This window comes from Salmo salar, chromosome ssa02, assembly GCF_905237065.1.
Source record: "Salmo salar chromosome ssa02, Ssal_v3.1, whole genome shotgun sequence".
Taxonomy (NCBI): domain Eukaryota; kingdom Metazoa; phylum Chordata; class Actinopteri; order Salmoniformes; family Salmonidae; genus Salmo; species Salmo salar.
Window position 1 is genome coordinate 92,110,730 of NC_059443.1, and position 16,899 is coordinate 92,127,628.

A 16,899-nucleotide genomic window follows, 5' to 3' on the forward strand; every position below is an offset into this window, starting at 1 on the left:
TTACCGCGTTGACGACCCACTTGAAAAAAAAATATGCAACACTTCTACAAGTTGTCCTATAACCAGGGATGTACACATTATTCCCAGATTCCGTGTGGTTTTTGAGCTGTTAGTTTTAACAGGACGTGCAACCTCATCTCCCTCCTCTGGCACAATTGATTTCAACATGATATCGATGAGTTATGACAAATAAGTGTTGTGTTCCTTTGTTTAGCGACCCCTACATTGAAATGAGTCACTCCAAAATGTAGCTGACTTTCTTCTGCAGGTTGTCCTCTAACCAGTGAGGTGAAATATATCTCCCATTTCCATGTGTTTTGTTTAGTTGTGTTAGTTTCAACAGCACGTACAACCTGATTTCCCCCCTAATGGATATCAGTGATTTATTGCTACTTGTCAAAACAACAGCGTTTCTGGTGCTTGTGCAGTTTATAAGGAGCTTGTTTAAAAAAATACAAGTAATATGATTATTGTGGCAGATGTTTGTGTATATAGCACATTTTATGTTTAGGTTTTCAATACATCACAAACAGTTTCTGCATATTGGTTATTGATTTGAACACGTTAAAACTGTTTTGACACTGGGGCTATCCCACCTAGCAACATGTCATTTCACAGAACACTTTGCACAACGTCCAAAATAAGTTCGATTTTGGTTGAAATTTTTCAGGTTGTTATTTCAACGACTTGAAAACAACTTAATTTAAATGTTGTTTAAATATTGGAGCCCAAAGCCACTGAGTTCCGAACAGTATCAGAATGGGGGGTATAATAAACTGGTATTATAAATACAGAGTTCCAGTATCAGAATGGGGGGGGTATAATAAACTGGTATTATAAATACAGAGTTCCAGTATCAGAATGGGGGGGGTGTATAATAAACTGGTATTATAAATACAGAGTTCCAGTATCAGAATGGGGGGTATAATAAACTGGTATTATAAATACAGAGTTCCAGTATCAGAATGGGGGGGGTATAATAAACTGGTATTATAAATACAGAGTTCCAGTATCAGAATGGGGGGTGTATAATAAACTGGTATTATAAATACAGAGTTCCAGTATCAGAATGGGGGGGTATAATAAACTGGTATTATAAATACAGAGTTCCAGTATCAGAATGGGGGGGTATAATAAACTGGTATTATAAATACAGAGTTCCAGTATCAGAATGGGGGGGGGGTATAATAAACTGGTATTATAAATACAGAGTTCCAGTATCAGAATGGGGGGGTGTATAATAAACTGTCTGTTAATCACTATGGTAACATCCCCGTGTCTGTTTCCATGGTAACACCACCGTGTCTGTTAATCACTACGGTAACACCACCGTGTCTGTTAATCACTATGGTAACATCACCGTGTCTGTTTCCATGGTAACACCATCATGTCTGTTAATCAGTATGGTAACATCACCGTTTCTGTTTCCACGGTAACATCACCGTGTCTGTTTCCATTGTAACATCACCGTGTCTGTTAATCAGTATGGTAACAACACTGTGTCTGTTTCCATGGTAACACCACCGTGACTGTTTCCATGGTAACACCACCGTGTCTGTTAATCAATATGGTAACATCACCGTGTCTGTTTCCATGGTAACACCACCGTGACTGTTTCCATGGTAACATCACCGTGTCTGTTAATCAATATGGTAACATCACCGTGTCTGTTTCCATGGTAACACCACCGTGTCTTTTAATCAGTATGGTAACATCACCGTGTTTGTTAATGAATGAAATTTAAAATAAAAATAAAATGTTATCGAAGTAAAATAAAACTTCTCTGAACTGCGTTAACCCCACTCCAGTCAACAATTGGCGATCTGCGTCATTCAGGCGACGCTGACAGAGTGTGACGTATAATCTAGTGGACGGAACGAGTCTTCAACAATAACAAGAACAGTTAGCCAGCCAGCCACCTCGGTAGCTTACTAGCCAACATAGCCGAAATATTGGAGCTGTGTTTTAAACATTAGTATTTTTTTTGGTCATCACCCCCATTTAATGTAATATTTACGTTGTTAGACATCTAGCTAGCTGGTTAACTTGGCAGTAGGACTAGGCTTACGCTAACTAGCTAGCTAGCTAACATCCCCCGAACATAAACTAACTAAGCTACTCTCCCAGCTGCTAAAGAAGAGGTCAGCTTGGACGGAGAAAGAGGGTTTCGTGAAAGAGGAGAAGGGAAGAGGAAGAGGAGGCTGTTACAGTGAAAGAAGAATACGAGAAAGACGCTTTCAGAGTGAAAGAGGGGTAGGATGTTGACTACCGTGAAAGAAGAGGAAGGTGCAGGTTTTGGCATAAAGGAAGAGGATGATATGACTGTCACAGTGAAAGAAGAGGAAGGCGTTTTTGGAGTGAAAGAACAGGGCGATATGACTGTCACAGTGAAAGAGGAGGGAGACGTTTTTGTAATGAAGGAGGAGGGGGAGATGACTGTCACAGTGAAAGAAGAGGAAGACATTTTTGGAGAGAAGGATGAAGAGGGGGAGATTACTGTCACATTAGAGGAGGATGAAGAAGCACAGAAGACTGGAGATCTGATTAACACCAGTAAATACAGTGAGTACTATGTTATAAAACAGGGGCATTGATCTGATTAACATCAGTAAATACAGTGAGTACTATCTTATAAAACAGGGACATTGATCTGATTAACACCAGTAAATACAGTGAGTACTATCTAATAAAACAGGGACATTGATCTGATTAACACCAGTAAATACAGTGAGTACTATCTAATAAAACAGGGACATTGATCTGATTAACACCAGTAAATACAGTGAGTACTATCTAATAAAACAGGGACATTTACCTGATTAACACCAGTAAATACAGTGAGTACTATCTAATAAAACAGGGGCATTGATCTGATTAACACCAGTAAATACAGTGAGTACTATCTTATAAAACAGGGACATTGATCTGATTAACACCAGTAAATACAGTGAGTACTATCTAATAAAACAGGGACATTGATCTGATTAACACCAGTAAATACAGTGAGTACTATCTAATAAAACAGGGACATTGATCTGATTAACACCAGTAAATACAGTGAGTACTATCTAATAAAACAGGGACATTGATCTGATTAACACCAGTAAATACAGTGAGTACTATCTTATAAAACAGGGACATTGATCTGATTAACACCAGTAAATACAGTGAGTACTATCTAATAAAACAGGGACATTGATCTGATTAACACCAGTAAATACAGTGAGTACTATCTTATAAAACAGGGACATTGATCTGATTAACACCAGTAAATACAGTGAGTACTATCTTATAAAACAGGGACATTGATCTGATTAACACCAGTAAATACAGTGAGTACTATCTAATAAAACAGGGACATTGATCTGATTAACACCAGTAAATACAGTGAGTAGTATCTAATAAAACAGGGACATTGATCTGATTAACACCAGTAAATACAGTGAGTACTCTCTTAGAAAACAGGAGGACAAACTCTGCAGTTGTTGAACTCATGTGTGATTTTAAAAGGACATTATTCTCTTGGATATGTTGTTTCTGTACTGTAGGAATTGAAAAAGCTACAAAGAGTCAACAAAACGTTAATGGATTAAATGCTTTTATTTATTTTTAAACGTCTCTGAAATATCTCTTTCTGTAGTGCTTTTGCTCAGTCTCTATACTCAATATCACATGAGAGAAAAGTTATTATTAAAAAAAAAAGATTAAATATCAAAAAGTGTTAGTATTAGGTCCATAGTTGTTAAGTTATCATTTTCAGGCAGACTGATCTGATATTAAATATCTATGATACCATATCATATATTACAGCCAACTCATGTCTGATTTCAAATGATGAAGAGGACAGAATCAAGACAAGGAGAGATCATTTTGATCTGGAATGTTCTGTTAATGTTCTAAGACACTACTAAGAGTAATGTTCTGTTAATGTTCTAACACACTACTAAGAGGAGTGATCTGGAATGTTCTGTTAATGTTCTGTTAATGTTCTAACACACTACTAAGAGGAGTGATCTGGAATGTTCTGTTAATGTTCTAACACACTACTAAGAGGAGTGATCTGGAATGTTCTGTTAATGTTCTGTTAATGTTCTAACACACTACTAAGAGGAATGTTCTGGAATGTTCTGTTAATGTTCTAACACACTACTAAGAGGAGTGATCTGGAATGTTCTGTTAATGTTCTGTTAATGTTCTAACACACTACTAAGAGGAATGTTCTGTTAATGTTCTGTTAATGTTCTGTTAATGTTCTAAGACACTAATAAGAGGAATGTTCTGTTAATCTGCTCCTCAAGGACATCATGGCACTGAAAACAATGGATACACTCTACAAGAGAGCCAAGGAAGTGGTTAGGTATGTGAAGGGTCATCAAGTTATAGCAGCAATCTACCTCACCAAAGCAAAGTGAGAAGAATAAGAGCACCACATTGAAGCTGCTCAGCAACACCCGTTGGGGTGTTGTCATCATGTTTGACAGTCTCCTGGAGGGGAAGGAGTCTCTCCAAGAAATGGCCTTATCACAGTCTGCAGATATGGACAGCCCCATCAAGAGGATCCTCCTGGATGATGTATTTTGGGAGAGAGTGGTAAGCAGCCTGAAACTCCTGAAACCTATAGCAGTAGCCATTGCACAGATTGAGTGAGACAATGCCATCCTGTCTGATGTTCAGACTTTGCTTACAGATGTAAGAGAAGAAATTCGTACTGCCCTGCCCACTTCACTGTTGCTCCAAGCAGAGGAAACTGCAGTTCTGAAATACATCAAAAAGTGTGAAGACTTCTGGCTGAAGCCCATACACGCCGCAGTGTACATGTTGGACCCCAAGTAGGCTGGCAAGAGCCTCCTGTCTGGTGCAGAGATCAACAAGGCCTATGGTGTCATCACTACCGTGTCTCGCCACCTTGGCCTGGATGAGGGAAATGTTCTTGGCAGTCTGGCGAAGTACGCTTCCAAGCAAGGGCTTTGGGATGGAGATGCAATATGGCAGTCGTGCCAACATATCTCATCAGCCAGCTGGTGGAAGGGACTTTGTGGATCTGAGGCTCTTTCCCCTGTTGCCTCCATCATCCTCCTCCAAACCCCACCATCAGCCGCCTCAGAGCGCAACTGGTCAGCTCATTTAATTAAAGCTCAATTCAGAACAAATGTATTTAATTTTTTCTATTGGAAGGATTTAATAATTTGCAATTATGTCTACAGTACTTATGATAAGGTAAAAAGTTTATGTTTCTGTCTCCGTATGATATGGTAAATATATCCAATGCTAAAAAACATCTACATTTAAATGGTACAGTGCCTTGCAAAAGTATTCATCCCCCTTGGCGTTTTTCCTATTTAGTTGCATTACAACCTGTAATTTAAATGGATTTCTATTTGGATTTCATGTAATGGACAAAAACACAAAATATCCAAATTGGTGAAGTGAAATGAAAAAAAATTACTTGTTTCAAAAAATTCAAAAAAACTGAAAAGTGGTGCGTGCGTATGTATTCACCCCCTTTGCTATGAAGCCCCTAAATAAGATCTGGTGCAACCAATTACCTTCAGAAGTCACATAATTACTTAAATAAAGTCCACCTGTGTGCAATCTAAGTGTCACATGATCTCAGTATATATACACCCCTGTTCTGAAAGAGCCCAGAGTCTGCAACACCACTAAGCAAGGGGAACCACCAAGCAAGCGGCACCATGAAGACCAATGAGCTCTCCAAACAGGTCAGGGACAAAGTTGTTGAGAAGTACAGATCAGGGTTGGGTTATAAAAAAATATCAGAAACTTTGAACATCCCACGGAGCACCATTAAATCTGTTATTAAAAAATGGAAAGAATATGGCACCACAACAAACCTGCCAAGAGAGGGCTGCCCACCAAAACTCACGGACCAGGCAAGGAGGGAATTAATCAGACAGGCAACAAAGAGACCAAAGATAAACCTGAAGGAGCTGCAAAGCTCCACTGCGGAGATTGGAGTATCTGTCCATAGGACCACTTTAAGCCGAACACTCCACAGAGCTGGGCTTTACAGAAGAGTGGCCAGAAAAAAGCCATTGCTTAAAAATAAATAAAAGAAAACACGTTTGGTGTTTGCCAAAAGGTATGTGGAAGACTCCCCAAACATATGGAAGAAGGTACTCTGGTCAGATGAGACTAAAATTGAACTTTTTGGCCATTAAGAAAAATATGTGTATGGCGCAAACCCAACACCATCCCCACAGTGAAGCATGGTGGTGAACCATGCTGGACTAGATGCACGGGGGGTAATAATGTCTAGATTATTTTGTCCAGTGGAGGTTAGTTTATAAATTGCCTGGCAGGGCTGTGGGACAGTGGAGATTAGTTTATAAATTGCCTGTCAGGGCTGTGGGACAGTGGACGTTAGTTTATAAATTGCCTGGCAGGGCTGTGGGACAGTGGAGATTAGTTTATAAATTGCCTGGCTTGGCTGGGGGACAGTGGAGATGAGTTTATAAATTGCCAGGCAGGGCTGTGGGACAGTGGATGTATAGAGATAATTAAAATACAACTGTTAACTTTTTAGTGACAGGGGGCAGTATTTGGAAATTCAGATGAATGACGTGCCCAAATTAAACTGCTTGCTACTCGGGCCCAGAAGGTAGGATATGCATATTATTAGTAGATTTGGATAGAAAACACTCTGAAGTTTCTAAAACTGTTTGAATGATCTCTGTGAGTATAACAGAACTCATATGGCAGGCAAAAACCTGAGAAAAATCCAACCAGGAAGTGTGGAAATCTGAGGATTGTAGTTTTTCAAGTGATTCCCTATCCAGTATACAGTGACTTAGGGTTCATTTTGCACTTCCTAAGGCTTCCACTAGATGTCCACAGTCTTTAGAACCTTATTTCATGTTTCTACTGTTACTGGGGAGAGAATAAGAGACCATTCAATCAGTGGACTGCCTGAGGCCAATTAGTTGTTTACTGCGCGGGCACGCAGGCCCTTCTTCCTTCTTTTTCCTCTGTAATGAATACGCTATTGTCCGGTTGGAATATTATCGAATATTTATGTTAAAAAGACCCTAAGGATTGATTGTAAACATCGTTTGGCATGTTTCTATGAACGGTAATGCAACATTTAGACTTTTCGTCTAGGGTTTCGCGCTCGCGCATTATGCCTTTGGATTAGTAATCTGAATGTGCGAACAAAATGGAGGTATTTGGACATAAATATGGAGTTTATCGAACAAAACAAACATTTCTTGTGAAAGTGGGAGTCCTGGGAGTGCATTCCAATGAAGATCAGCAAAGGTAAGTGAAGATTTATAATACTATTTCTGAGTTTAGTTGACTCCAGAACTTGGCGGTTAACTGTATAGCTTGCTTTGATGGCTGAGCTCTGTACTCAGAATATTGAAAAATGTGCTTTCGCCGTAAAGCGATTTTGAAATCTGACACAGCGGTTGCATTAAGGAGTAGTATATCTATAATTCTTTGAATAACAGTTGTAAATGTTATCAACGTTTATGATGAGTATTTTTGTAAATTGATGTGCTCATTCATCGGAAGTTTTGGAGGCAATACATTTTCTGAACATCACGCGCCAATGTAAAATGGGGTTTTTGGATATAAATATGAACTTTATCGAACAAAACATACATGTATTGTGTAACATTGAGTCCTGGGAGTGTCATCTGATGAAGATCGTCAAAGGTTAGTGATTCATTTTAGCTGTATTTCTGGTTTTTGTGACGCCTCTCCTTGCTTGGAAAATGGCTGTGTGGTTTTTCTTGTCTCAGCGCTGTCCTAACATAATCTAATGTTATGCTTTCGCCGTAAAGCCTTTTTGAAATCGGACAATGTGGTTGGATTAATGAGATGTGTATCTTTAAAATGGGATATAATTGATGTATGTTTAAGAAATTTGAATTATGAGATTTTTGTTGTTTTGAATTTGCCGCCCTGCTATTTCGCTAGCGCCCCACATGTCCCAGAGAGGTTAACAGGCATTACCCAGGGATCATCATGAATATCTAACGGCTATTAACCAATCAGTATCCACGATCCAAATGTACTGTTTTATAATGAGTGATCAAGTCTAGATTTAACCTCATAAGAAGTGGATGTGGAGGTTTCATTTAGGTCTCTCTGTTTAACCAAATACTCTGTTTGTCTTTGGCAGGAGAGAAACCAGACTCTCACTCTGACGGCAGGAAGAGTCCTTCAGAGGAACCAGACCCAGAGACGCCCAAACCAGCGAGACGACATCACTGGTCCCAGTGTAAAAAGAGTTTTAAGTGGTTATGGAAGCTGAAAAGTCATGATAGAACAGACACAGGAAAGAAGACTTCAAAATGTTCCCAGTGTGGGAAGAGTTTTACACGGTTAAGGAACCTGAAAAGGCATGAGAGAATACACACAGGAGAGAAACCTTTCCAATGCTCCCAGTGTGGAAAGAGTTTCACACGGTTAGGGAACCTGAAAAGGCATGAGAGAATACACACAGGAGAGAAACCTTTCCAATGCTCCCAGTGTGGAAAGAGTTTCACACGGTTAGGGAGCTTGAAAGAACATAAAATAATGCACACAGGAGAGAAACCGTTCCAATGCTCCCGGTGTGAAAAGGGCTTTAGGTTGTTAGGGAACCTGAAAAAGCATGAGAGAACACACACAGGAGAAAAGCCGTTCCAATGCTCCCACTGTGGAAAGAGTTTTACGCAGTTAGGGAGCTTGAAGGAGCATGAAAAGGCACACACAGGGGAGACATCTTACCATTGCTCTCTGTGTGGAAAGAATTTTACCAAGTTAGGGAACCTAAAAAAACATAAACAATTACACACAGGAGAGAAGCCTTTCCAATGCTCCCAGTGTGAGAAGGGTTTTACACTGTTAGGGAACCTGAATGATCATAAAAGAATACACACAGGAGAGAAACCTTTCCAATGCTCCCAGTGTGGAATAGGTTTTACCCTGTTAGGGAACCTGAAAAAGCATGAGAAAATACACACAGGAGAGAAGTCTTTCCAATGTTCCCAGTGTGGAAATAGTTTTAAAAGTTTAGGGAGCTTGAAGGAGCATGAAAGGATACACACATGGGAGACAGCTTACCATTGCTCTCTGTGTGGAAAGAATTTTACCAAGTTAGGGAACCTAAAAAAACATGAGAAATTACACACAGGAAAGAAGCCTTTCCATTGTCCCCAGTGTGGAAAGGATTTTACACGGTTAGTGAACCTGGAAAGGCATGAGAGAACCCACACAGTTTTAACAATGACCCCAGGAGTTGGAACCAGTTCAGAAAACCGCATAATAAAAAAAAAAAAATGAAGAAACAGAAACCGAACCGGGAAAGAAAGTGATCTCTACAGTTCTGGAACAGAACCGTTATTTTAAAAGTACGGTAACCAGTTAATAACGTTATTTTAAAAGTAACTGTCCAGTGGAAGATCTTATTAACTTTAAAAAGTGAGTATTCTGTTAACTCATCGAAATAGTGTTGAGACATCCTATACTTGTATCTCAAACAGACTGTTTTAAAAAAAATACTATTTCCTCATAGAACATGTTATCTCCCTGCGGAGCATGAGCTGGCCAATCTGTTGTTGGGAACGACCCACACCATTCTGTTATTGGGGTACGACCCACACCATTCTGTTGTTGGGATACGACCCACACCATTCTGTTGTTGGGGTACGACCCAAACCATTTTGTTGTCGGGATACGACCCACGCCGTTCTGTTGTTGGGGTACGACCCACGCCGTTCTGTTGTCGGGGTACGACCCACACCGTTCTGTTGTTGGGATACGACCCACAGCGTTCTGTTGTTGGGGTACGACCCACACCATTCTGTTGTTGGGAACGACCCACACCATTCTGTTGTTGGGGTACGACCCACACCATTCTGTTGTTGGGATACGACCCACACCATTTTGTTGTTGGGGTACGCCCACACCATTCTGTTGTTGGGGTACAACCCACACCATTCTGTTGTCGGGATACGACCCACACCATTGTTGTTGGGATACGACCCACACCATTCTGTTGTTGGGGCACGACCCACACCATTCTGTTGTTGCGGTACGCCCCACACCATTCTGTTGTTGGGGTACGACCCACACCGTTCTGTTGTTGGGATACGACCCACAGCATTCTGTTGTTGGGGTACGACCCACACCATTCTGTTGTTGGGAACGACCCACACCATTCTGTTGTTGGGGTACGACCCACACCATTCTGTTGTTGGGGTACGACCCACACCATTCTGTTGTTGGGATACGACCCACACCATTCTGTTGATGGGATACGACCCACACCGTCCCGTAGGGATACGACCCACACCATTCTGTTGTTGGGGTACAACCCACACCATTCTTTTGTTTGGATACGACCCAAACCATTCTGTTGTCGGGATACGACCCACACCATTCTGTTGTCGGGATACGACCCACACCATTGTTGTCGGGATACGACCCACACCATTCTGTTGTTGGGATACGACCCACACCGTTCTGTTGTTGGGGTACGCCCCACACCGTTCTGTTGTTGGGATACGACCCACACCGTTCTGTTGTTGGGGTACGACCCACACCATTCTGTTGTTGGGGCACGACCCACACCATTCTGCTGTTGGGGTACGCCCCACACCATTCTGTTGTTGGGGTACACCCCACACCATTCTGTTGTTGGGGTACACCCCACACCGTTCTGTTGTTGGGGTACACCCCACACCGTTCTGTTGTTGGGGTACACCCCACACCGTTCTGTTGTTGGGGTACGACCCACACCGTTCTGTTGTTGGGGTACGACCCACGCCGTTCTGTTGTTGGGGTACGACCCACGCCGTTCTGTTGTTGGGGTACGACCCACAGCGTTCTGTTGTTGGGGTACGACCCACAGCGTTCTGTTGTTGGGATACGACCCACAGCGTTCTGTTGTTGGGATACGACCCACAGCGTTCTGTTGTTGGGGTACGACCCACAGCGTTCTGTTGTTGGGGTACGACCCACACCGTTCTGTTGTTGGGAACGACCCACACCGTTCTGTTGTTGGGAACGACCCACACCGTTCTGTTGTTGGGGTACGCCCCACACCGTTCTGTTGTTGGGGTACGGCCCACACCGTTCTGTTGTTGGGGCACGACCCACACCATTCTGCTGTTGGGGTACGCCCCACACCATTCTGTTGTTGGGGTACACCCCACACCATTCTGTTGTTGGGGTACACCCCACACCGTTCTGTTGTTGGGGTACACCCCACACCGTTCTGTTGTTGGGGTACACCCCACACCGTTCTGTTGTTGGGGTACGACCCACACCGTTCTGTTGTTGGGGTACGACCCACGCCGTTCTGTTGTTGGGGTACGACCCACGCCCGTTCTGTTGTTGGGGTACGACCCACAGCGTTCTGTTGTTGGGATACGACCCACAGCGTTCTGTTGTTGGGATACGACCCACAGCGTTCTGTTGTTGGGGTACGACCCACAGCGTTCTGTTGTTGGGGTACGACCCACACCGTTCTGTTGTTGGGAACGACCCACACCGTTCTGTTGTTGGGAACGACCCACACCGTTCTGTTGTTGGGGTACGCCCCACACCGTTCTGTTGTTGGGGTACGGCCCACACCGTTCTGTTGTTGGGATACGACCCACAGCATTCTGTTGTTTGGGTACGACCCACACCATTCTGTTGTTGGGAACGACCCACACCTTTCTGTTGTTTGGGTTCGACCCACACCATTCTGTTGTTGGGATACGACCCACACCTTTCTGTTGTTTGGGTACGACCCACACCATTCTGTTGTTTGGGTACGACCCACACCTTTCTGTTGTTTGGGTACGACCCACACCTTTCCAACACAGAAAAGCTGCTTTTAACATACTTAATTAAAAAAAAAAAGATTGTAAGGAAAGTATTTCACTCATATTATAAGTAATTATAGGTCAGCTTACATTTCCCTCATTCAAATGCAAATCAATTTATAACATTTCTGACATGCGTTTTTCTGGATTTTTTTGTTGTTATTCTGTCTCTCACTGTTCAAATAAACCTACCATTAAAATTATAGACTGATCATTTCTTCGTGCTTCTACACCTGCATTGCTTGCTCTTTTTGGTTTTAGGCTGGGTTTCTGTACAGCACTTTGAGATATCAGCTGATGTAAGAAGGGCTATATAAATACATTTGATTTGATTTGTCAGTGGGCAAATGTACAAAATCAGCAGGGGATCAAATACTTTTTTCCCTCACTGTACTTGCCTAAATATTCTGAAATAATGTAACTATTTAAAAAAAAAAAAAAGTGATAAGCTTGAAACGGCCATGGTCTGATTGATTCAACAACCCAACAACGCATACCCTAATGTCGGGTTGTCCTAATAAACCAGAACATCAGTAATTTCTGGTGCGTGTATTTCATGATACCAGTTTGCAACAAACACAACCTGTTGCTATGGGAGTGGCCAACAGGTCTGATAGCCTATCAGAGGAGAACAGGACCCCATTCGAGGCGGAGCTTCATCACAACAACAGTTCTTTAATCTTCTCGAAACATTCTAGAACACTGTTTCATTGATCAAAGGAGTTCCTTTCATTACAACAGAAAATATTATTGGGGTATAGTTTAACTTGTGTGATGATATTATTATTATTATTATATATATATATATATATATATATTTTAACCTTTATTTAGGCAAGTCAGTTATGAAGAAATTCTTATTTACAATGACGGTCTAGGAACAGTGGGTTAACCGCCTTGTTCTAGAGGCAGAACGACAGATTTTTTTTTACCTTGTCAGCTCGGGGGATTCGATTTTGCAACCTTTCGGTTACTAGTCCAACGCTCTAACCACTAGGCTACCCTGCCGACCCAACTGCATATACCAGGGCCTGGGATGCAGTTAGGTTTGTATGCAGTCTGATGATATACCAGGGCCTGGGGATGCAGTTAGGTTTGTATGCAGTCTGATGATATACCAGGGCCTGGGGATGCAGTTAGGTTTGTATACAGTCTGATGATATACCAGGGACTGGACATGCAGTTAGGTTTGTACAGTCTGGTGATATACCAGGGACTGGGGATGCAGTTAGGTTTGTACAGTCTGGTGATATACCAGGGACTGGGGATGTAGTTAGGTTTGTACAGTGTGATGATATAACAGGGACTGGGGATGTAGTTAGGTTTGTATGCAGTCTGGTGATATACCAGGGACTGGGGATGCAGTTAGGTTTGTACAGTCTGATGATATACCAGGGACTGGGGATGCAGTTAGGTTTGTATACAGTCTGATGATATACCAGGGACTGGGGATGCAGTTAGGTTTGTATGCAGTCTGATGATATACCAGGGACTGGGGATGTAGTTAGGTTTGTACAGTCTGATGATATACCAGGGACTGGGGATGCAGTTAGGTGTGTATGCAGTCTGGTGATATACCAGGGACTGGGGATGCAGTTAGGTTTGTATACAGTCTGGTGATATACCAGGGCCTGGTCATGCAGTTAGGTTTGTATGCAGTGTGATTATTTACCAGGGCCTGGGGATGCAGTTAGGTTTGTACAGTCTGATGATATACCAGGGACTGGGGATGTAGTTAGGTGTGTACAGTCTGGTGATATACCAGGGACTGGGGATGCAGTTAGGTTTGTACAGTCTGGTGGTATACCAGGGACTGGGGATGCAGTTAGGTTTGTATGTAGTCTGGTGATATACCAGGGACTGGGGATGTAGTTAGGTTTGTATGTAGTCTGGTGATATACCAGGGACTGGGGATGCAGTTAGGTGTGTACAGTCTGGTGATATACCAGGGACTGGGGATGTAGTTAGGTTTGTACAGTCTGGTGATATACCAGGGACTGGGGATGCAGTTAGGTTTGTACAGTCTGGTGATATACCAGGGACTGGGGATGCAGTTAGGTTTGTACAGTCTGGTGATATACCAGGGACTGGGGATGCAGTTAGGTTTGTACAGTCTGGTGATATACCAGGGACTGGGGATGCAGTTAGGTTTGTATGTAGTCTGGTGATATACCAGGGACTGGGGATGCAGTTAGGTTTGTACAGTCTGGTGATATACCAGGGACTGGGGATGTAGTTAGGTTTGTATGCAGTCTGATAATATACCAGGGACTGGGGATGCAGTTAGGTATGTTTACAATCTGGTGATATACCAGGGCCTGGGGATGCAGTTAGGTTTGTACAGTCTGGTGATATACCAGGGACTGGGGATGTAGTTAGGTTTGTACAGTCTGGTGATATACCATGGCCTGGGGATGTAGTTAGGTTTGTACAGTCTGGTGATATACCAGGGACTGGGGATGTAGTTAGGTTTGTATACAGTCTGATGATATACCAGGGACTGGGGATGCAGTTAGGTTTGTACAGTCTGATGATATACCAGGGACTGGGGATGCAGTTAGGTTTGTATACAGTCTGGTGATATACCAGGGACTGGGGATGCAGTTAGGTTTGTATGCAGTGTGATTATTTACCAGGGCCTGGGGATGCAGTTAGGTTTGTACAGTCTGATGATATACCAGGGACTGGGGATGCAGTTAGGTGTGTATGCAGTCTGATGATATACCAGGGACTGGGGATGCAGTTAGGTTTGTATACAGTCTGGTGATATACCAGGGACTGGGGATGCAGTTAGGTTTGTATGCAGTGTGATTATTTACCAGGGCCTGGGGATGCAGTTAGGTTTGTACAGTCTGATGATATACCAGGGACTGGGGATGTAGTTAGGTTTGTACAGTCTGGTGATATACCAGGGACTGGGGATGCAGTTAGGTTTGTACAGTCTGGTGATATACCAGGGACTGGGGATGCAGTTAGGTTTGTACAGTCTGGTGATATACCAGGGCCTGGGGATGCAGTTAGGTTTGTATACAGTCTGATGATATACCAGGGACTGGGGATGTAGTTAGGTTTGTACAGTCTGGTGATATACCAGGGACTGGGGATGTAGTTAGGTTTGTACAGTCTGGTGATATACCAGGGACTGGGGATGCAGTTATGTTTGTACAGTCTGGTGATATACCAGGGACTGGGGATGCAGTTAGGTTTGTACAGTCTGGTGATATACCAGGGACTGGGGATGTAGTTAGGTTTGTACAGTCTGATGATATACCAGGGACTGGGGATGCAGTTAGATTTGTATGTAGTCTGGTGATATACCAGGGACTGGGGATGCAGTTAGGTTTGTACAGTCTGGTGATATACCAGGGACTGGGGATGTAGTTAGGTTTGTATGCAGTCTGATGATATACCAGGGACTGGGGATGCAGTTAGGTATGTTTACAGTCTGGTGATATACCAGGGCCTGGGGATGCAGTTAGGTTTGTACAGTCTGGTGATATACCAGGGACTGGGGATGTAGTTAGGTTTGTACAGTCTGGTGATATACCAGGGACTGGGGATGCAGTTAGGTTTGTATGCAGTCTGATGATATACCAGGGACTGGGGATGCAGTTAGGTTTGTACAGTCTGGTGATATACCAGGGACTGGGGATGTAGTTAGGTTTGTACAGTCTGGTGATATACCATGGCCTGGGGATGTAGTTAGGTTTGTATACAGTCTGATGATATACCAGGGACTGGGGATGCAGTTAGGTTTGTACAGTCTGATGATATACCAGGGACTGGGGATGCAGTTAGGTGTGTATGCAGTCTGATGATATACCAGGGACTGGGGATGCAGTTAGGTTTGTATACAGTCTGGTGATATACCAGGGACTGGGGATGCAGTTAGGTTTGTATGCAGTGTGATTATTTACCAGGGCCTGGGGATGCAGTTAGGTTTGTACAGTCTGATGATATACCAGGGACTGGGGATGTAGTTAGGTTTGTACAGTCTGGTGATATACCAGGGACTGGGGATGTAGTTAGGTTTGTACAGTCTGGTGATATACCAGGGACTGGGGATGCAGTTAGGTTTGTACAGTCTGGTGATATACCAGGGACTGGGGATGTAGTTAGGTTTGTACAGTCTGGTGATATACCAGGGACTGGGGATGCAGTTAGATTTGTATGTAGTCTGGTGATATACCAGGGACTGGGGATGCATTTAGGTTTGTACAGTCTGGTGATATACCAGGGACTGGGGATGCAGTTAGGTTTGTACAGTCTGGTGATATACCAGGGACTGGGGATGCAGTTAGGTTTGTATGTAGTCTGGTGATATACCAGGGACTGGGGATGCAGTTAGGTTTGTACAGTCTGGTGATATACCAGGGACTGGGGATGTAGTTAGGTATGTATGCAGTCTGGTGATATACCAGGGACTGGGGATGTAGTTAGGTTTGTACAGTCTGGTGATATACCAGGGACTGGGGATGTAGTTAGGTTTGTACAGTCTGGTGATGTACCATGGCCTGGGGATGTAGTTAGGTTTGTATACAGTCTGATGATATACCAGGGACTGGGGATGCAGTTAGGTTTGTACAGTCTGATGATATACCAGGGACTGGGGATGCAGTTAGGTTTGTACAGTCTGGTGATATACCAGGGACTGGGGATGCAGTTAGGTTTGTACAGTCTGGTGATATACCAGGGACTGGGGATGCAGTTAGGTTTGTATGTAGTCTGGTGATATACCAGGGACTGGGGATGCAGTTAGGTTTGTACAGTCTGGTGATATACCAGGGACTGGGGATGTAGTTAGGTTTGTATGCAGTCTGATAATATACCAGGGACTGGGGATGCAGTTAGGTATGTTTACAGTCTGGTGATATACCAGGGCCTGGGGATGCAGTTAGGTTTGTACAGTCTGGTGATATACCAGGGACTGGGGATGTAGTTAGGTTTGTACAGTCTGGTGATATACCATGGCCTGGGGATGTAGTTAGGTTTGTATACAGTCTGATGATATACCAGGGACTGGGGATGCAGTTAGGTTTGTACAGTCTGATGATATACCAGGGACTGGGGATGCAGT